The 22,158-nt window shown below is 41.1% G+C and overlaps 1 long non-coding RNA gene across 1 annotated transcript; it reads right to left on the bottom strand.

The window, feature by feature from the left end:
• Positions 1-15,404: 15,404 nt before the first annotated feature.
• Positions 15,405-21,942, bottom strand: LOC135313704 (uncharacterized). The gene is made up of 3 exons (XR_010373240.1): positions 20,829-21,942; positions 17,754-18,388; positions 15,405-15,484 (listed from the first exon to the last, which is right to left on the bottom strand). It is a non-coding gene; the product is annotated as an uncharacterized LOC135313704 (long non-coding RNA).
• Positions 21,943-22,158: the final 216 nt, after the last annotated feature.

Raw genomic sequence — 22,158 nt, 5'->3', positions numbered from 1 at the left:
CAGTTTCTTACCGAGCTTGCAAGGTCACTACTGAGTTAACTGATGAGTTATGATCCAACTGAAAAACCATTCCCTATTCCCTTCCACTCTGCCCAAACTTTATACAATTAGGATTGAACATTGAACATTTTCCACATCACACTTCCAAATTACAGTTACCAGCCTCTTCTGACTTTTTGGAAGCACATAGAAGTTTAAGATCAAAATAATTTGGAGGAGATTGGTTTTTTTCATTTACCATTTTTCAGTAGAACTGTCATCAGGGGGAGTTTCAAAAGTCCAGCTACATGATTGCAACGTCTGAAGAAACTGAAAGTCCTGTACTTCATTTCTATCTGAATGTATACTTAAAAATTAGAGGAGTTCTTCCGTGTGAGTGTTCAGGGCACCCACAGAGAGAAGAAGATGAATAAGCACTCCTATGAGTCCCTAGAGATGTTTGGAATCCGCAGGTACTTATTACGTATGTGATACTTACTACAACAGTGACTTGCAGCTTCAAAAAGGGCCTGGTAAAATTTTGCAAATTACAAATTGAGTCACAGGAGCCAGAGACGCCTAGGAAGCCTGAAGCTAACCAGAGAGCTAAACATCATCCCTGGAGTCTGGGTGTCAAGGCTGCTGGGCAATACTCTTTTCTAATGCAACCAGCATTTTCCTGCTGTCTTATATTTGCATGTATGTTGCCTCAGTGTGGCTTAAACAGCAGATGAGATATACTGCCCACTGCTTTGCACATTTAGACAAGCATTTTCCTGGTTTTGATTTGCATCACTGCGCTCCCTTGCAATAGCTGCACTGAAAATATGACTATTCAGATGGCTTAATTGGAAATTCGGCTTTTAAAAGGAATATCCCATTTCTTGTGGCTTTATTTTTGATTCAGAAGTGATGTGCAGAGCTCTAAGTCTTGAATATGTTGCTTTTGTTGTATCTATTTTTCTTTCCCCTAAGACATAGGTGTCAGGAATTTGATGCTGTCTTATTACAGGTTATTCTGACCAAACTCTACTTTATAGCATAGTAAATCTTTGAACATCCAATCTGGACATTTTTTTAAAGACTTTTTTTTTTTTTTAATTTGCCACCAGGAGGTGCAAATGATCTTCTCACCAGTACTTTGGTCTTCATTATAATCACCAGCTATCTTCTGAGGTGGAAATGGATTTCTTTACTCTTTTACTAGTTTTTTTTTCTTCATCCCTAAGTGTTTTAGCCCTTCATCCTTTCTGCTTGCTGATGGCGTGAGGGCTTCTAAAGCCCTTACCTAATGTGATTTGCAGCCTGCCTTTGAATCAGCTTTCTCTGTGTTGCTGTTGCTGCTGGCAGAAATAGTTGGTGGCGCTTACACATGGGAAAACTGCATGTACGACACCATGGCATTACTACAGCTGATTTCTGCGGGTGCTTTGTTATCAGCCTTTAAAGAGCTTGGCCAAGCTGTACTGTCAGTCTGGATGAGAGCTGACTGCAAGTCACACGGTGAAAGCCAAGGACCCACCGAATGCCTGTGATCCACTACTTCCAGGAGTGAGCAGCCAGGGAATTAAAAGCAGGAGGGAAGGGAAAGAGAGCCTTGTCCTCTCACCCCAGGCAGAGGTGAAAGCATTAAGGATGGGTGGGGTTTCTGTCCTACTGCATGCATGTTCAAACCCAAATGTAAATTTAGCCCTCATGAGAACTGGCATCTGAACTGAACACAGATCTGAGGGGAGGCATTTCTTCCATGCGGGAGCAGCCAAGTATGTACGATATAATCACAGGGTGATGGCAGGCTCTCAAGATTAGGTGGTCTCACTGGACTTCCAGTGAAGATAGCAGAACTTTTAGCAGATTTATCTTGTTTCCACACTTCTGGCTGCAGAATCTGATAGCAGCAGCTCAGCTCTGAATCTGGGAATCCCCCTAACGCTAACGTGTTTCCAGTTTTGTCTCTATCCTTTACACGCACACACACACACACTATCAACGGTCAGGATGATGATGCTACAGTATGACTGTAATACACTGCAAGACACTCGGCACTACTGAAGCAGCCACTTCCAGTACCCTCAGGAAATACAGTATCCGCGGTACCAATCTGTGCCCCATCCCACCTGAGCAGCCTCACCTCTAACCTCCTCTGCCCTCTCTCCCCACAAGAGTGGGCAGGGTCACCTGGATAGCCTCTCTGCTTTAGGAGTAAAGTAGCAGAGAGTTAGAAACAGACCACACTTCTTTCTTTCATGGCCTAGAGAGCACCATACCTTGCTCTCCCCAGCAGAGCTGCTGTGCTTATGCAAAAGTGGGTGCACCAGGAGGAGGTCCAAGGTCTCAGTGTCTTGCAAACCACATGCTGCAGCCCCTAGGGTCAGATCCTGGCCTCCTCATGAGGCCAGATCAGTGGCAGCGTGCTCTATTAGACAACTCCCTTCCCGTTTAGAGACCTCACAAGCCTGTTAATCTGTTTTCAAGTGCTTATTAGCACCATGATATCTTGCTATATTGTGGTACCTTCTTTGGTTATCAGCATGATGAAAGATATACCCATCAATAAGACACACATAAATGTCTTCAACATATAAATGCAAACACATGTAAGGGTTTTACTGATTTCCAGTGGATCAACATTTAACGTTTATTTTAAGCTCTGACTCTTTTAGAGCCAAGTGTGAGTATTCTTGCAATAAAACTACTGTGAAGCTTTTATAAGTTTCAATCATAGTTGGAAATCTGGCAAACAGTGAGTGTGTGGTGAAGGAAAAAAAAAAGATTAGAGAGGTCAGAAGTTTATATGCATTTCTATAGAGAACATAGTCAGGATTAGCTTTCATTGAAAAGACTGCAGGGTTTTGGTTTGTCTGGGTGCTTTTTTTTTTTGCCTTTTTTTTTTTTTTAAATTATTATTCTTAAAGTCAGGTGCATGTTTTCCCTACAGTTTAGAAACTGTCCAAGAAAGGCAACATTTAAAATTTCTCTCTTTCTTTGTCTCTCTCAAAAATATCAAACTGAAAAATCCAGCAAAGGTTCTAGGTCTAGTTCTAGGTCTAAATGTGCAGAAGACTTGACTTGGTTTAATATTACACTATTAAAGCTAGATTTCAAGGGCAATTCAGCAGTCTGCTGATGGCTCTGCAGCTGCCAGCCCAGCCTCTACAAATAGCAGCGTACACAGCCTTGCAGTCAGCAATCCAGGCTTCTTTTTGAACATGGCATATGATCCATGGCAAAACGCACAGTGTGCTCACAACCAGCAAGAAGGTACAGATGATCCTTGTGGGTCCCTTCCAACTCAGGATGTTCTAAGATTCTATGATTCAGAGGAAACTCAGAAAACACTAAGGACAAAATGAGTTTGGTGTATCTAAACAAGTTCACCTCCAATATTTTCAGCTAGCTTTATATAACCACCCAATGGATCTAAAAACTGTCAGCCACTGATGACTTCCATCTCTGCCTCATCTACCATGTGTGCTCAACCCTTCCTTCTAACACACAAGTAACCTGCTGACATGCTGAGTGACTTGTTTTGCAGAGGGCAATAAATACCAAGGTGGCCAAGGAAGGGAGGAGTACATTCACACAGCTGCCTTTTAGAGAAGGCTGCAGCAGGCCCTAACGTGGGGAACGGAAGAACAGCCAGAGGTACTGGTGGAGGAGAAGAGGGAGGCGAAGTCACCGTGAGGTGGAAAATTGAAGGTTAATCGTTTGGTATTCAGGAGGAGAAAGAAGAAGGGAGAAGGAAGAGAGAGAATAGGGGAGAAGGAAATAAAACAAATATTACCCAGGCCCTCTGGACTGTGGCAGATGTGGAGGGAGTGAGCAAGGAGAAAAGGATTGACAAGCTCCAAGGGTGGATGGTGTGCCCAGCACAGAGGCACAGCAGTGCAGGGAATGCTGAGGGTTTATCCGCTTCCCATATGCCCACTGCCAAGGCCAAAGACAAACCAGAAAATTGCAAACAGATAAAAACTTAATTCCTTCCTCATTAACAGGCAAAAGCACTGGCACCACAGCATGCCTGTCATTATCTCCATGGTTATTTTAGCAGTAAATCTTGACTTATCAAAAGGAGAGTATGACTGCATCGTCAAGTATAGAGGAATCTGAATTCACTTATTTGCACCCCTCAGCGGATTGCACGAAAAAAATTGTGGTTTGGTTTTTTTTTTTCCAAATGTGACCTCTAATTGAAAAAAATATTATTTTGGAGTGCTAATATTATTTTCTAGTGCTGAGATTATTGTCTAGTGCTCAGCTGGGAAGGAATTAAATAGGATCTGAAAAATAGTTAATTAGAAGGGCATGTTGCGGTTAGCAGTTCTGGCTCTTTTTTATCCAGGCTTTACAGCCATAATGTGAATCAGGAACACCAAGAACTGCTTTTGTTAGCCAGTGAGCTATCTTCTGAGATTGCTAAAGTCCAGGGGATTTTTTCTCATTGACTCCTGTAGCAAATCACATGAGCATATCGGGGTATTTAATTAATACAAGTTGCAGAACACACGAACACTGCGAGCATCATTAAGTGGCACACAAATAATTTAAATGGATGTCCCTTTTCCCCTTCCTTTTGCTTGTTTAAAGAGCGCTGTGGAAGCTGCCCAGTGAAAGGGCACGGAAGCAATACAGGAAGGCGACCAGGGCACACCCCACCGGCTGACCCACAGCTAGGGCAGCCATAGTAATGGAAGCGCTAAGACATCAGTGACAAATTTACACCTGGCCAGGCTTCCATCTGAGAAAGTATGGAGAGAATAATGTCTAGCAAGAATTTTGATGGTTAGTGAGGATAAATACAGCACAAATGTACTTTCTTTTTTTATTGGAAGAATGGAACAATATCAAGATTCATCCTTCTAATTCTGGGATAGATCTGCTCATTTACCCAACTGCGTGTAATACACCAGTGACTTATTTTTTTAGCATCCCAAAAGGAAACATGAACTCATAACAAGAGTCAAGGCTAAGCTTCATCTCAATGTAGAAGAAATGAAACTGCGAAGTGCCTGCCTGGCCATTTTCACTTGCCCTCTAACCCTAAGACAGACCTTTGCCTGTAGCTGAGCTGGGCAAGCGCACCTACCCCAAAGACTATACGCAGCCCTGGCAGTGTCTGAAATGACAGTTTACCTGCAAGGGGAACTTTTCTCCAGACCCGAAACAAAATAAAACCTTGTAAACCTGGTATCCATGTATTCTGGGAGAAGGCAGCAGCAACCTGACAGAAGGTATTACTTGAACCACTTGTAACTGCACAGATAAAGCTAGAAAATACTTAGAAAAATATTGTGCTGGAAAAAATATCTAAACTTTTAAAGAAGTTGGTGACCACAATGATGGGTGCAGTTTAGAAACCAGAATAAAACACAATAGAGCGCATTTGGCTCTTTCCATAACAAACAGCATGTTTCTAATCACCAGCACCAGAGTCAAGCTAAACATCTCAGACCACAACACCAAAGACAATAAAGCTGTACGTGCTGATGTCTCCTACCCAGCAGACTGTATTGTTGCTTTATGCCCACCTCGCCCGTTGTCACACCAACTTTCTTACTTGTTACCAGCTCCTTTTCCTTGTTTGCAACTCTTGTTTTAAGCACTGTATTTTTAAAATCACTCAGCAACTCACATTTAGGTAACTGCTCAGATTTCCTAAAGGATTTTGTTCCTGTAAGAGAACTTGGTGAAACAGTTGGTTACTCTGGAATGCTTAACACCAAACAACTCCCTCTGAAATATAATTTGAGGAAATTAATTTTGAAAATTTTGTACCTAACCAGCTTTCTTAAAGAAGAGGCAGTTTAGCAATTTCATGGCATTCCCACCCTCCTTCTATTTTCTTCAATATATAGCTGGAGAGGAGCACGATGAATACCAGTGGCTGGCTCTACCATGCCCGTCTGTCTTTCTCATTAAGAAAAATAGAATAGAGAGGCTATTAATCTCAGGAGAAGGTGAAGTACAAAGTTGCTGCTGTCCGATAGGCTGTCTGTCTGCCTGCCTGCCTGCAAAAGCTGCTAATTCATACAACATCTATGCATTGCAATATTAACAATTTTTGCTTTTAGTATGCGGTTATAAATAAAGCCATATGTAGAGCGAACACACAGGAAATTCTGAGAGATGGCTGGCAAAGAATCGTCTTGTTGGGTCTCATTAGTGAGGGCAATAAAAAGAAGCAATGAGTGAAAATGAGTCAGATTGAAAATGTATTAGAGCCTGCTACGTTTTCAGTGTTCAGTTCAATGATTTTCCACTAAAGCCGGGGAGGAGAATCTGTAGATGAGGCCTCTGGAGGTCGGTCAGAAATTATTCCTGGCCCTTCCCCAAACTCCACATGTGATCTTGTCTAAGAGAGTTTATTCTCCCCTACCTCAACCCTGTGTCCAGCTAGCAAATGCACCCTAAGTCTCTCTTGGCAAAACAAAAGTACTGCACTTAGGTAGGATTAATCAGCTACACAAATTCAAAATAGGGAGTGATTAGCTAGGGTTAGACCTGTTATTTTTCATACCAGGTCTTGGAGGTTGTAATGGATCACCAGCTGAGCACGAATCAACCATGTAATCTGTTGTGAAAAAAGCAAACACTGCACTGGGACGCAAACAGGAGCAGAGGCCACCGGTCACGCAGGAGTCCTTCACCGGCTCTCAGTGCCGCAGCTGAAGAACGGCATCCTGCTTTGGGTGCATTTTAGAGAAGATAAACCATTGGGAAGACTTGGGAGGAAGACAAGAGAGGGAGACCAGAGGCCCAGAGTGGCAGAGACACAAGAAGAGCCTGAATTAATTGCTGTCATCTAGTTAAAAAGAAAAGGGAGACTGAGGAAGGGAGCACTAAAATAACAGTGTTCGAGGCTGCAGCAGAACAGAGCAAATAATCTCTTTTCCACTCTCTGTGGTGGCTGGGAAAAGAAATAAAGAGCTTAAGCTGCAATAAGAGAAATTTATGTTAAACGTGATGGAAAAAAAGTTATCTAACAGGAAGGGTAGTAAAGCGCTGGAATAAATTGCCCTGGGAAGCCGTGGGGTGTCCATCCTTGGAGGCCTTCAAGAACGAGTTAGACAAACATCTTTCAGGAATAACACAGGGAAAGTTAATCTTGCCTTGGGGCAGCACGATAAACTCTGATCTTTGGAAATCCATTCAGCCTGTGGTTCTGTGATAATGTCCTTGCAGATGCCATGTGTTTGTACAGCACCTTGCCCATCAGAGCTCTTTTTCTTTCTTCCAGAAAGACAAACAGTATTTAGTAACTATAACTAGTTTTATAATCATTGTATTTCAAAACAGATGGTTTTATGCCATATACATATTATCCAAACTATAACTTCATTTTCTAAAAAAGACATGTTCAACGATTTCCATACTGAACTAGACTATCTGTTAGGAGCAACTCTTTGTTTTTCAATGCCACATTTACAGAATGAATTCACACAGCTTTCACTGATAGTGGGAAGAGAGATCACTACTGCTTTGAAGATAAGGGCTTCCTCATTTTCACATGCTCTCCTGTGCTGTGAAAGGAAAAACAAAAAATAAATATAAACCATCTATGTATTCTGCTTCTTAAAAAATAAAAAGTGCAAGACCCAAAACTTCACCTTTGAATATCTTTTTGCCTTAACCTCGATTAATTTGAAAATGGTAGGACTGTAACTCTGAATTAATTTGAGCGTTGTCTCATGTGAGATTTATCATTAAAAAAAAAGGAAAAGAAAACCAGTTAATTCCTAATATATATATTTCAACTACTATTTAGGCTGATCTTATATATGCAGGTGACACTGTCATCAGGATTGATCACTTCACAAGTTACTGCCAAAAGTGATCTTCTCTGTTCCCGTCTGTTAACGCTGTATTTGCTCTCTTTCCAGCCTAACTTCAAGTGCATGTAGAGGCAAACCCCCAAACTGAGGCAAAAATGATTCAATAAAACAGAAGAGTAGTCACGTCGCTAATGGGAAAATTCAATGGCCGTACTACTTTCCCCTTGCAGATATTACTGGTAGTTTCTGTTCAGCTCAGTGCTTCATTATTAAATTGACACCAAAGCCCCACTAGGCAATAATAAAATTTAACCAATGTTTCATTTGTTGTAGTCTCAGATACACCCTTATGCCTGGCAGCAAAGTATATGATTCACTTCAATTCTCATCTTTTAGGATTCTGTACTGCATGTCGATGTCTACCCAATGAATTAAAAATATCAGAGCCCACCTCTGCTTCAGTGTAAATCTGACTTTGGGGAATTGAATCCCAATAGATTTCAAAACTGACACACCACACAGATTTTCTAAGTAACGCAATTTGACACAATGATCCACCATCGCTGGATGAAGAACAATAAGCAAATAGTGTGCCAGCTACACAATTGTTTCCCAGTCGTTAAGTTTTTGTTACATGTATTTAGTTACATTCCTACATCATGTAGAAAATATTACAAATTCTCTCTTGGGGTTTTTTCATGAATACTGATATATTTGATATTTTATGGCTTGGCCCCTAAATACATTATTAGTTCAGCTTTCATGAAGAAAAAAATAGTATTTTTCCTACCCTAAAGGATGCAAATGAGTCCCTATAAAGCAGGATCTCATGCCATGTTAAATACAGTAGTAGCCTGGGAAACTATAAGGAAAAGGTTTGCCCACTAAGCCAATAAGGATCCATTGACAGACAGTATTGAGAAGACCAAATTATTTAAAGCTTTTTAATACACTAAAATTCAGAAGGTAAATCAATAACAATTTTAGATAATACTAAGAGGCAAGAACATGGAACGAACAGGTTAGAGTGTACTTAGGTTAGTTAAATACTTTCAACTCAGGCTAAGATATACAAAAACCTGAGGAAGACTGGTGAAATCCTAGAGCCCCCTGGCAATTGCTTATCTATGGAAATCTATGGAGGATTAATAACATACCAGAAAACTGCAGAAGAGTGAAAATGGTGATTACTCTTACAAAGGAGCAAAAAACACAGCAGCTGGGAATTTGCAGACCTGACAGCATACTTCATTTATCAAAAAAAAAATACTGGCACATATAATTAAACAATCTATTTGTAAGCACTGAAAAGAAAAGAGCTCCATGAGGGGCAGCCAGCATGAACCTATGCTAAAGGCAAATAATGTCAAGTAATTCTACTTTCCATCTTGATACGGTATCAGGTCTTGTGGGTATGCAGAAGAGAATATATCACATAGTTTCACTTTAAAAGAAAATATGAAAAACTTTACTAATCACACCAAACAACCATTTCTTAGATTAAAATGTAATAAGTCAGGTACAAAACTGGTAGGGAAAGAGATTGCTTATCAATGTTTAATGTAAATGGAAGCTAGGAGTGTGCCAGGGATTGCCAAGGGGTTTTTACTATGACTATGTGACAAGGAGCAGGTAGCTAGTAGTCAGGAGAGTGGAAGAATGAGGTTATTAATAGATAAGTGAGATGAAGATAAGGGTGGGCAACTAAGAAGTTGGAGGGCAGACTTGATCCCAAACAAATATGAGAAAGGGTCTGTAAAGAAGAGGATGCTGTTCTATAAGGACAAGTGCAAGGTGCTACAAGTACACAGGAATAATCAGCCTTACAAATACCAGCCAGGGAACTACAGGCTGGATGGCAGTTTGGGATAAAGGGATGCAGCAGTGTTGTCAGCCTGAGTCAGCAGCTCATCCCCTGGAAAAGGGGAGTATCACACTGGGAGGAACAGCCAGTCTGTCGGGCTCAGGTGGGAAGTGTCACTTCCAGCCTACTCAGGCAGAGCTCAGTGCCTAATTTTGGGATGTTGCATTTCAGGAAAGAAGAGGGGAACTGGATGAAAGTTGGCTGAAAAGCAGGACATAACTTGGGCTGCTTAGCCTATAGCTGAAAGCGCGGGAGGTAGGTAGAATATTAAATAAAAGGATGCTGCAGAAAGGAAAGGAAATCTATTCTCAAGATGTGTGATGAATTAAAGTAATGGGGATTACTTTTCATCACAGAAAACTCAGAAATTAAGAAAATTAAGAAAAAAATTCTCATGTTTGGGATAGTAGAAGTCAAGGATGCATTGGTTTGGAGAGACCTCAGTGTGTTCATTGTTGCGGATGTCTAAGAATAAGCGAGAAAACATCTCTGAGGACTCTCATAAATACGGGCTTGTCTGGTCTTGCACTGGGGAAGAAATTACAGTATCTGTTGTGGTCTCATTTGAGCCTATGTTTCTGTGGCATTTAACACTTAAACAAAAACAATAAAGATAAACAAGCGCTCAAAACTTCCAGTTCTACAAATCTCAAGTTAGGGCTGATATAATTCACTTTTTTACACTCAGAGTTAGTTACCATGTATAGTGCACATCTAGGTACTACAAGGAAACAAAAAGGAAGAAACAAAAACCAATAGGACACTTCTCTGCTGGACAGTGACATTTTTCTGTCCACAGACACCACAAAAAGACTACAGAAGAATAAAAAACCTGCACACCAGCCTCCCAGATTCCTGGCGACTGTCCTAACAGCTTTACCACCTTTCAATATGCCCTACGTCAAGTCTCCTCCGGAACTACCTCCTACAGAGATGGGTCCATCCTCTCCATCGGTATGTTTTGGTGGCTGGCTGTAAGCTGGAGTGGGGCTGGCTAAGGGACAACCTAAACCATTTCTGTGAGAAGTGAGCTAAACCAGTTATCACTGGGAAGCAAGTGGAAGGTATTGGCAATCTTCTTCAGCCACCTTTTAGGACAAACACAGCTGGAAAAGGTGTTTGAAGGCGACTTTCCCTCCAGCTAGGAATTATTCACCAACAGGGGCATTACTGGATTCCTGAGGTCTTCACGCTGAGAAAAGTCTCCTAGCCGGGAAGCGGGCCTCCACCCAGACCACAAGCAGCAGAAGCAAAGATTTCTAATTTCTTCAGTGAACTAGCTTGGGTGAAATAAAAAAGAAAATAAATAACAATAAAAAAGAAACCCAGCAACAAAAACAGGACAGAAAAACAGTCCTGAAAGACAGGAAACACAAGGAGAGAACAAGACAGACAAGAACAGCGACCCGAGGGAGGTAAGACAGCAAGGTAACGCAAAGTGGAAAGTCAATGGGAAGACAAACACTGTGTTTTTACTGAAGCTGTTAATTCACTCGTCACGTCTCCCACTCAAGTCATCCATCACAACATAAACTAAATAGAGCTCAGAGCGCAGCTGCCTGCCTGCCACTGTAAATGAACCTTCTGTATATGGAGCACTGCTCCGGCAAGCTGGCGTCCTGAGAGGAAAAAACCTCAGCTACAAAAATAAACAAATCAGGTACCACAACGCTCCTCCCTACATTTTTTTTCCCAAAGAATGTGTGCTACTAAGTTTTAACCCCTTCTTGCTTGCTAACTAAGCTCAGTATTTTTTCTTTGCTTAAAACGCACGCAACTGGTATCGTCCTGAAGCACTTAAATGGTTAGTGTGACTTACTGAACAGTACCAAGCAAGAGTACAAAGCTTTACTGAGCACCAAATCTGGGCTCATGTGAAATTTTTCCTCCATATCAGAAAGGGAGTGAGGCAAGATCCAACTCCCACTCTCAGATCTGCTGAACAAATATCCACAGACCTAAAATGGTCTCGGATGCAGAAAAAGCATGTTTTCCAGTCTCTCCTGCACTCTTCTTATGACACTGTGCAGTTATGGGTTCTTGTCTTTTGCTGCAACGCTTGCTCTAGAGATAAAGCGATCAGTAAATTTTCAGCAGGGGTGGGAGGGGCGGGCACTGGGAGACATGGGAAAAAAGTTTGATGGATTACACAGATATTACATATTCTTTGGCAGCTCACAGATTCAGGTGATCAGGTACTGGGATCTACCAGAGGTCTCAGTTTTATGCCTGTGGCTAGAACGGAGGTGCTAGAATGGAGGCACAGTGGCTTTTGCAAGTCACGGGAGAGAAAGCATAGAAAAACCAAAAGTTTTGGAGTGGCAGTCTGAGCCTGTTGTTAGGTCTCCCATGACTCCAGACAGCTTGGGTCTGTTGCTGGCTTAATGCCTGAGCAGCACTGGTCTCCAATACCAGCTGCTTTATCTGCTCATAGGAAGGGAAGTGCCTTTCACCCTGCAGGTAGATATACAAAGAAGGCTTCCAGCTGAATTACAGTCTCCAAGAGATACTAGAAGTAGAGACAGCATGAATTAACCCACCTTACACCACAGAAAAAAGGATTTCCTTCTTCTCTTTCCTCCTTCCTCTCCTTCTCTCCTCTCCTCCTATTCCTTCTCCTTCTCTCTCTCCTTCTCTCTGGTTGCCCAGAGAGGCGGTCAATGCCCCATCCCTGGAAACGTTCCAGGCCAGGCTGGACGGGGCTCTGAGCAGCCTGGTCTAGCTGGGGATGTCCCTGCTCCCTGCAGGGGGGTTGGGCTGGATGGGCTCTAAAGGTCCCTCCAACCCAAACCGTTCTGTGATCCTGTGGAAATCATTGAACACCATGTAGGAACAGTACAGTTCCTAATATATGACCGCACTGCAATAGAGGATAGAAGTATGTAAGTACATAGGCCTTCTGAACTTCCGAGCTTGCTGTAGCAAGCAAGATTGCATTGCAGCATGACTGGGCAGTCTGAAAAGGAAGAGGCACGACATGAGCCTTCCCACATGTTTAACAGAACAACAAAACAGCAGACAAACTAAGAAAAATATAGTAACGCTGCTAGTTAGGTCATGAAGCTCGAGGAGGTGCTCTTTATAATCTTCATGATCAAGGTAGCAACCTGTGTTTCCAGGTAAGAGACTACTGACTACTAGCAAGCATAGATGTTGTTTGAGTGGGCAACTACCATTCAGAACATGATGAATAAACTTTGTTTTATGCCTTAAAATAATATTCAAGCTAGATATTTTTTAAAAAGGGAAGGTGGATCATATCTAGCTCCTATTTTTTACAAACTGGACATGTTCTGTAAAATTGTCCTTTTTTAAAATTTAAAAGTATTTAAACTTTAAGGTGGCCTTTAGGGATGTTTAGACAATAGCCTGCTTAAAATTTAACAAATGCTGAATCAAAATTAATTGCAGATCCCTTGTGAGAGCAGACTAAATCAGCTCATAAATACCTATTCTGAACTTTGACAACATTGCAGTGAAAAGATATGGAAATTGCAACATATAATTTAAAGAAGAAACAAAATCACAGTGGAAGACTAAAATAAGGCTCTTGTTAGCTATGAGTATGGCTCAGACTGCCCTAGCAATACTATTTTATGACACAAGTTAATCACATATTCCACAACGTAAATGCCATCTTTACCAATATGGTGGGTACCACTATAGATCTCTGTAGTGAGATGCAAATGTAAATTCTGAAGAAACATGTAGACTGGCAAAACCAACACAGACTACCTTCCCACACAGAATATTTGTGGTGTGCCCTGTTTAGCCCTGGAAATGTTACAGAACAGGTAAATTGCAAAGTTTCTCAATTTGTATGTGTCATACTGTTGCCTATTTCAGAGGGCGCTGCAGAAGACGTTATTTGGGAGACTTACCTAAGAAGTTTCAAAGTTGCAATAGTATGGAAAGATAAGGAAAATAAAGGAATGAAATGGCTAAACTTTTGGGAGCTAAATATCATTAAAAGGATGAAATCCTGACTCCACTCAAGTCAGGGTTAATAAAAGAGATAGCACGGCATCTAATCACGTCTGTAACTGGGAGGTTACTTTTCTTATCTCCAAGAATCCTGGAATGGATTGTTAACAAAGACCATATTGGATCCAAATTAACTTTCAAACTCCAGTAACTTTCCTGAGGGTAACCTAGCATCAGGCCTTTCCATTCCTGTTATGTCACACAGCTTGCTTTGGCTAGTCTTGGTTCCACAGGCTTAATCAGAAGTAGGCTTTTCCTGCAGGTGATTAGAGTATCTTTCTGCTGCTTGGGTTATGGATTAAAAAATCACCTGGAGGTGGGCTGAAGTACCATTCTGGTGAATGTTTACTAAAGCAGTAATTGCTTTCATTTCCCAAAATACATAGTGCACACATCACCTACTGTATAAAATTCTGTTAAAATGAGAAAGAAGTACAATCACAAATCTTTACAGGCACAGAAAGCTTTGGTTAGTCTTTAGTTCAGCTCCATATGATAACTGTAGATGCAAGCAATTTGTTTTTGCAGGGACTTATGTCACTGAATAATTGAAAGTACTTTAAATATCCTTTGACAGTGCTTTACAAATAGATGTAGCACTCGGGCTGCTCAAGAAGGTGTATTTATACAAATGCTCCATTCATCGGATTAAATATTCACCTCAGGCAGTATCAAGCCATGAAGTTGCCATGTTCAGAGAAAACAGTCGTCATTTTCCTCAGTTAGATTTTACTACCTTGTTCTTTCTAATACATGGACTGAAGAACTTCGGGAGTGAATTCTCCTTCTGCATGTTGGTGTAAACTCTTTTGATTGATGAAACCTGCCCAGAGCTCCGTAGGGCCTGCACTCCATCTCCCTCTGCCTCAGTGACCGCGCATCTCAAATAGCCTCTTTTTTAGCTGCAGCCCAATGCCCTCCCTGTCAGCTACGTTATCTGGCTTACAGAAGAATGCCAAATGCCTTGAGTGCACGCAGACCTATACTCCCACAAAATCCTACGCTGATTAGAGCAAATGTGTCATGTTGTACAGTCTGTGCAATCAGGAGCTGGATGCAATACAATGGCCAGGTACTAAGTGGAGTCTGCTATGTTCCCCTTGTCTCACTCTGCTCCTCATAAAGCTGCGTAATGTGGTTTTGCATGTCGAGCTCCTTTGTTCAATCAGTGGCAATGTAATTGCCAATGCCTATGTTTGGTTTTGACAATACAACGGGGTCATTGTGATACCGTATTGTACCGTGGCTGACTGAGCTCGCTCACATGGGAGATATCACACAGTAAGTCAAGAAAAGCTCTTAAGAACCGCATGACTGAGCAGGAATTAGCTGAAAAGCCATGTGCCTGTGGACATGTGTCTTCTAATTAGGAAATTAGCCTATGCTTGGGAGTCACTTCTCATGCTTTGCAAATACAGCACAAGTCTTGAGCCCGTAGTAGCATGCTGCTGTCACCATCAAGTGAGAAACTAGGAGTGGAAAAATGGGACGCACCTACATCTTGTGTTGGAAAGCTGAGGTAGAGTATGTCGTCCTCCTCCCATCTCCATAACAAGAGGGAAACAAGTATTCACAGCATAGTGTTCGGGAGCTGCTATGTGTGCCCATAAAGGACACGACCAGTTTTGCAAGCTCCAGCTTTGTAACTCCTGCTTTAAGCTGCCAGCTCTGGTTTAGGAACTTCTTCCCCATGAAAGAGGGAAAAAAAAAAAAAGATTACTTCTTTTGCTCTGTGTGACTACCATTCTTTGATTAGCTTGCCTGTTACTAAAATGCCAGAATTAAATAAACTGTAATAGATTTACCTTGAAACAGATTTTCCATATCCTTTAAATCACTGGAGTGCTCATGGGGCAACATGACAGGTAATGTAGAAATATCCCTCCTAGAAAATGGAGGCAGAGAGAAAGACACATAGTTATTGAAAGCCAAGAATTTGTATGCATCTTTTAACTAAAAAGTGCTTTAGACTCATAAGAGACACAAACAGATAGAAACGTGCAAGCTCTTTGCTTACACAACGTGAACCCCTCCAGAGAATTATTCACACAGTGTCTCTGTGTGTGTGTGTGTGTGTAAATGTAACAGGTACAAAGGTAGTTACAATTTAAGGAAGTGATGAATATATAAGCTAAATGGCATATTTGGAAACCACTCAAACCAGGCATATTCATTAAATGCAACTCCACTGTCCATTAGAAATACTGAAGTCTCAGCCGAGAGATTTTAAGTGGTTTAGAAACTGATAGTTGTAAATGTCTGAAACAGCTGGGTTCACTGTACAGTCCTCAAAACATGGTGTGGTTATGGTCAGAAAACACTTGCAATTTGCGTTACAAAACACCCAGTCTCAATTCAGAGTGAGCTGTAAAGACTCTGAATAACTTGCAAAAAATCAATGACAAAACAAGCTACTGCCTTCCTTTGTTTCAGGTGTTACTGTACTATTTGGAGAGCCCTTGTATCCAGATATCACAAGGGAGTTGCCATAGTTTTGCCATCGGAGGGGTTTTCTCTAGAGAAGGAATTATCTACCAGCTGCCAGAGAGGGCTGGGGATTATGGTCTGGACCCCACTTGCTGTTCCACACACGCTGAGGAGGAACCGTCCCCAAACCCCTGCTTGAGGTGCAGCCAGCTCCCGAGCTCATCTGGAGCTGCCATTCACAACATCCTTGATTGCAGCTGGCTTCCCAAGTGTCTTGAAAATTGCTCAAAATTAAATTAAACTGTAAAGCTTGGATAAAACATTACGATTTGATTTGCCAAATTAGTCTTTCTAATGAGCCAATTAAGTTCTTTGCTAGTGCAAATTCTTGTAGAGGCAAGGACTGCTGTTTCCCAAAATAGGCTTCGGAAAAATTGGAACCAAGCTCAGCTTTTGGAAGTGAACGTGGCAGACAAGGCATTGCCATCATTATTCTAAAAACACAGCCTGTACATAGGCAGTTAACCAAGGCATTTTCTCCCAGATGAAATACCAATGTTTGGTTTGGAATCAATTTCACAACATGCTTGTGAATGCAGACCATACATCGATGCCAACGCATATCATGAATTCATCTCTGTGTGCTATTAGAAGAGCAGAGTATAATTTTACATAAAAGGTGTCTACATCTGGTACTGTTCATATGCTCTTTCCCCCTTTCCCACTCAAAATAAAAATAGCAACATAGGAAAAAGTTGGGAGGCTTTCAAGAATTGCTGTGAATTACATGAGAAGGAAAGTTTCAGTAAGTCTGGAGATTTGCCATGGACATTTGCACACCGATTCCAGCAAATTTGTCCTGGTGGCATAGCAATTTGCCAACATGCTGCAGCGCTTCAGAGCCTGCTTTGTTTTTAGGAACAGACCCATGGGCCCTTTCATACCCGACGAGGACAAAACCTCCCAGGAACAACTTGGAGATGCCCTCTGAGGGGTGCCAAGAGCCCTCTGCTTCCCAAAATTCCTCATAAGAGAGGAACTGCTTTAGGGCGCGCAGAGCAGAGACCTGGAGGGCCTTTTGCTGAAGCCCTCTATCCCGGCCCCAGTGGAGGGCAACGCGTGCCTAAAAACTGTCTCGGTACAACTGCAAGGAGCACGGGGCTGACCACAGCTAACTCCTTGAAGAGAGAAACCACCATGAGAAAGAAACTTCAGTATCAGTTTCTTGATAGTTCGCAAAAATTGTCCTCTGTCTGGGAGAGTGTAATGGGAAATAATTATGACCAAGACAAAAATAAACAGTCACTCTCCCCGATATGTGCACAGATACCTGGAAAGCATTAACTGTGTTTTAGCCAAATTATTAATCCAGACTTTCTATTGCATCTACAAAAAGAGGAGTCTTCCCTGCCTCAAAATAAAATATATTGCTTCTGCCTCTGTTTCCTCCAAATTACTAACATTTTTCTGAAGCCCACCCATGTGACAACAGCATTCCAGATCTGGACTCAGCAGTGACCAAGAAAAAAAAGCATAAAAAAAGGAAATATCTCAATTCAATATTAAAACAAACCAAATGCATATCAGTATTTTCCCCAGAAAACTATATTTTTCTATTTAGCTCTCAAATTCTCATTTCTTCAACCACTTTTTGTTTGTGAGGCCATGCAGCTTAAATAACTTGACTAAATTTTCAACTAAGGTTTCCTGATGTCATAAATGTTTACCTTGAATGCAAATGTTCCTTACGCCTTCGCTGGCACACTGACGCAGCTGTCCAGTGGGGCTTGTTAGAATTCCCTCAGCACTTTTCACTTTGAGAAATTTTATGGCTTTTCCCACAGTGAAGTACTGAAAAATAAAAAATACAACCCAGAAAATTGATGTTCCTCTACTTCTTAATGGAAACAAAGCTACGGTAAAGTTTATTTTTATGTATATGTTTGATACTAGCAAATAAATTACTGCAAAAACAAAACATGAGGTACCTCCTACTGTAGTCCTATTTTCTTCAGTCGAGTTATTTCTCATTTACACCGTACTGTGTGGCCAATATCAAAATTTGCCCCAACAAGCCTTAAGCTCCTTTGAATTTTCTGTTTTCAGAATCAGCTAGAAGAAGACACAGTATTTAGCGCTGGTTTGGCACAAAGCCAAACAGCAACCTTCTCTTCTACTTCTGTTGTATGCCTAAGAGTGATATTACTTTTCCTAACCAACAATTTTACCGGCTGCCATCACTAGAGAGCTCTCTAGAAACAGTGCTCACGCTCAGCCGGCGCAGGGTTCAGGGCAGTCCATTCCAGGAGCTGAGTTCTGCAGGAGTGCAAACTTAGCAGAAGCCATCCGTTTATGTAGTTTTCTGTTTGCAGAAAAAAAAAATAAAATAAAAGGGGGGCAAAAAAAAAAAAGAAAGTAAAAGCCAAGCAATGTTACTACCCGTATGATAGTCGAAAAAAGTATCCATAGCATAACAATGTACGTAACCTGTATTCCTTTAGTTATTCTGTTGAATGGCCGTAGGTACTTACTAGTGACAGCACAGCTTTGCAGAAACCTGAATCTGACCTACACAGTCATAAAAAATGGCCTATCATCACCATTGTTATTTGTATGCAGGGACAGATTTTATCTAAAGTATACTGGTGTAACCTATTCACTCCGAGGACCTATGCTTACAGGCATGCACGAAGAATGCGACCCAATGTTTATTTGTTTTGCAGACCACAAAAGTAGTACTGCACAGTCTACCAGTGTATTTTAGTAAAGCTGACCAATGGAGACTCCCTTTGCTTTAATGCACATATTTTTAAGTTTCCCACAGATCTGCTACTTTTTCAGGCTCTCGCTAAACCAAAACTGCATCTGGCTTCCAAACATCTCCTGACTTAGTTGAGTTTGTTCCCATTACTTCATTTTTTCTTTTGCGCATACATCAACTAATGTTAAACAATGAGGACAACCGAAGCAGGGACTTTTGCTCACAGGTTATTAAGTGACCATTAATCTTTTCCTTTCGTTTTGAAGTTCTCCAAACAGCTATGGAGTTGGCTTAAGCCTGGACATTACGCAGTCAGAAATACAGATGTGAAAGCTGGAAGAGAGAACATGGCTGAAGCGGTCACCAAGATGGTGTAGCAAATGAACAGGCATGTTTGCATAATATCATGGCAGCCTCTTGAAAGGCAAAGCTACATAACTTGCCAGAGCAAACAGATGGTTACACAGCATGTGAGAATATAATTCTTTTGCACAAGTTTAGCTGAAGGAATATAAAATAATGAGCTCATAGTGAAAGACCAGATGATGAATGAAAGGTAAACAATGAACAGGAAAATGTGATTAGTCATCTTTCATTTATTTCACCGGGACCGATATTTTTGTTACCTAAATCAATGACAAAACTACTCTTAACTGTAGGCGAAAGAGCCTTGAATCCATTGTGTGTGCCTGCTTATGTTGTGGTAAGCTTCTAGCTGCACCTGCCAACATGTGCTTTCAAGCACTAGAGCAGTTCTTACGGTATTAGCTCAGTTAGTCAGAAATAAAACTATGAGGAAAGAGCACAGGCAAAGACAAGGTGGTGTACTATTATTCAAACTTATTTTGACATTTAAAATGTTAAAACCAAGGTTTTAAGACCACCTACGATATTTGATATCCCATTCCTGTGTTTCTCTTCATTTGTTTATGTTACACTGCTGCAAGCTGCTGAACAGGAATAGCTGCATTTTAATGAGGGATGTAGTAAGCCCATAAACATAGATTGGGGAATTTAGGGTGAGAGAGAGAAAGGGAGAGGGCAGATGTTAAGGAGAGAAAAAGCAAGAGGGCTTAAAGACCTCAAGTGAGGATGAATTCTTGGCTCCACTGAAGATTATGGGAGTTTAATCGATTATTTCAGCAGGATCAGTATGGTAATGGTGGTTGAAGTGCACTTGGATCTTGTGCGACAGATTTCAGAGGAATGTCAGGTATCATTAGTCCGCAAACAGTTAATGAACAGTATTTTCTTGAAATTGCCTTTGTACTTGAAATTCGTCCTCAAATTGCTTAGATTATCAAACTATAAACCCTGTTCCCATGAAAAGTAGGTAAATCATCTTAATAATCTTATGAACAATTCACTAGCTATAGCACACTGGAAAGCTGACTGGAAATAATGAACTTTGTGATAAAATAATTTGCTCCTTCCTTCATTAAAAGTTTAGATCACCATTCCAGAAACAAGTTGCTGTGATTGAGTAGTTATCTCTTCAAATGGTTACCACAAGATCAATGACATTAAAATAAAACAGTTAATTCTTTTTTTAATATGTGTGTGTGTATACACACACACATATGTCTGTGTGGTTCAAGAATGGAAGAGAAAGTAATACAGAGGAGAGGAAAATATGGAGCAAGAGTCACATTAGATAGATATAAAGATTACAAAGCCCCTTTTTAACTACAAAATACAAAAATTCTCTATATTCCTTACAGGAGGTTATTGTATATGGGGAACGGTCACAGAAGGTCTGGATATGATAATCAGTTCAATGATGCATAGCCACTGATCCGATAGATAATGTCTTAACACCTTTCCCTTCAACTGCATAACACTTACGGACAATATGGTTATATGGTTTCTCTTTAAATGGCCTCCTTACAATGGCCCATTCAAAAACCTATCCACAAAGGCAGCCTTCAGAAGCTATAAATCTGATCTCATGGGTAAAGAGTATATATTCTTTTAACTTTTCAAATAAAGGAGGAACAATTAAAATACTGAGATTTCCCCCCACCCACCCAAAGATATTTACCACTCAAAATACTGGGAAATGTTACAGTCTTTTATTTGGGCTATTTTCCATTGAGCTTTCACAGCATCTCATGAAGTCTGCCTGCATCCCATTTCTGTGCTTTGTGCCAAACTTCTCCACGGACTACGCTTTCCATCATGGTAAGATTTCTGTGATGCAAATTGTGTTGTGTGGCCATAATCAGGCATGAAAGACGTGGCGTTTCCAGTGAGCCCAGGCCCTGCAGCAGGAGTGGAATAAGGCACTGTGAAGGTATCATAACAGCTTAAATCAACACAGATTAATAAGGAGCAGATCTAAAAGAAAAAGAATTGGCTTAAGTTTACAAACATGATTTTAGAGCTAGCCTGACAAAAAGTAAGTGCTTTCTTCCCAGTTACAATTTCTTTTCCAGTAGCAAATCCAAAACTTCAGCAAAATAGTTTTAAAAACACCTTGTTTCTCTTTCCACAAGACGACAGACCAATAACCCCCAACTCACACAAAAGGGGAATGTTTTTCTCACTTGAAAATTCAGCTTGAGGACTCCTCCTTTTGTTGGAGCGGCTGAGCTGAGCTATCGCCGTGTTTAGACAGCAGACAGAAAGGGAAGAGGGCAGGATGTGGTAGTGGTTATTCAGTAGGTGGCACTTTTCTCTATGAGGTTCCAGTCTGGCAAGAAGCCCTGGTCCGTCAGACCCCAGACAACAGCTATATTGTCCAAAGGTTCAGAAATGGAAAAATGTTTTTGTTTGGGGTTTTTTTTTTCTGATGCTTTTCACTTGCAGAACATAAACATATGGTAGATTTCAGTTGGACTAAAATAGAGAGGCGAGGAGTCCATCTGCACAGAGCTGCCTGCAGGACTGACCCTGCCACAACTGATTTACTGTGGTCAAAGAATACAGCCTTGTGCCTCGCTGCGGCGGGAGGTGCAGGCTGCTGGAGGCTGGTAAACATTGCAGTGAAGCCTTGTGTTTGGTGTTTTGACCAAATTCAAATCTGGTCAATGTTACCCTGCCATCCAAAAGTATCTTCAGGGTTTAAATTGGCTGATATATTCTTCTCTGCGTGCTTCATATACACTTCTTCTGTCAACTGCTATTTCTGTGAGAGTGGCTGCTTTCCAGGAACAGAGAAATTTATTTCTGTATGCAATTAAAGAGAGAGAAAGGAGGAGAGAGAAAAAAATCCAGCTGAGTTCACAGTTCATCTGACACTGTTGTTAGAAACTCAGAGAGGACGCAGTACAAAACTGTGGCCTTTTGACAACAGTTAATCAGGAATTAGACAACACAATAGTTACCTTGCTTTAAGAGAAATGTCTCCAAAGGGTTAATTACAGACCCAG

The sequence above is a fragment of the Phalacrocorax carbo genome, chromosome 5 (assembly GCF_963921805.1).
Source record: "Phalacrocorax carbo chromosome 5, bPhaCar2.1, whole genome shotgun sequence".
In the NCBI taxonomy this organism is placed as follows: domain Eukaryota; kingdom Metazoa; phylum Chordata; class Aves; order Suliformes; family Phalacrocoracidae; genus Phalacrocorax; species Phalacrocorax carbo.
The sequence above is the reverse complement of the archived record's forward strand: the minus strand, read 5'-3'. Positions and strand labels throughout refer to the sequence as shown.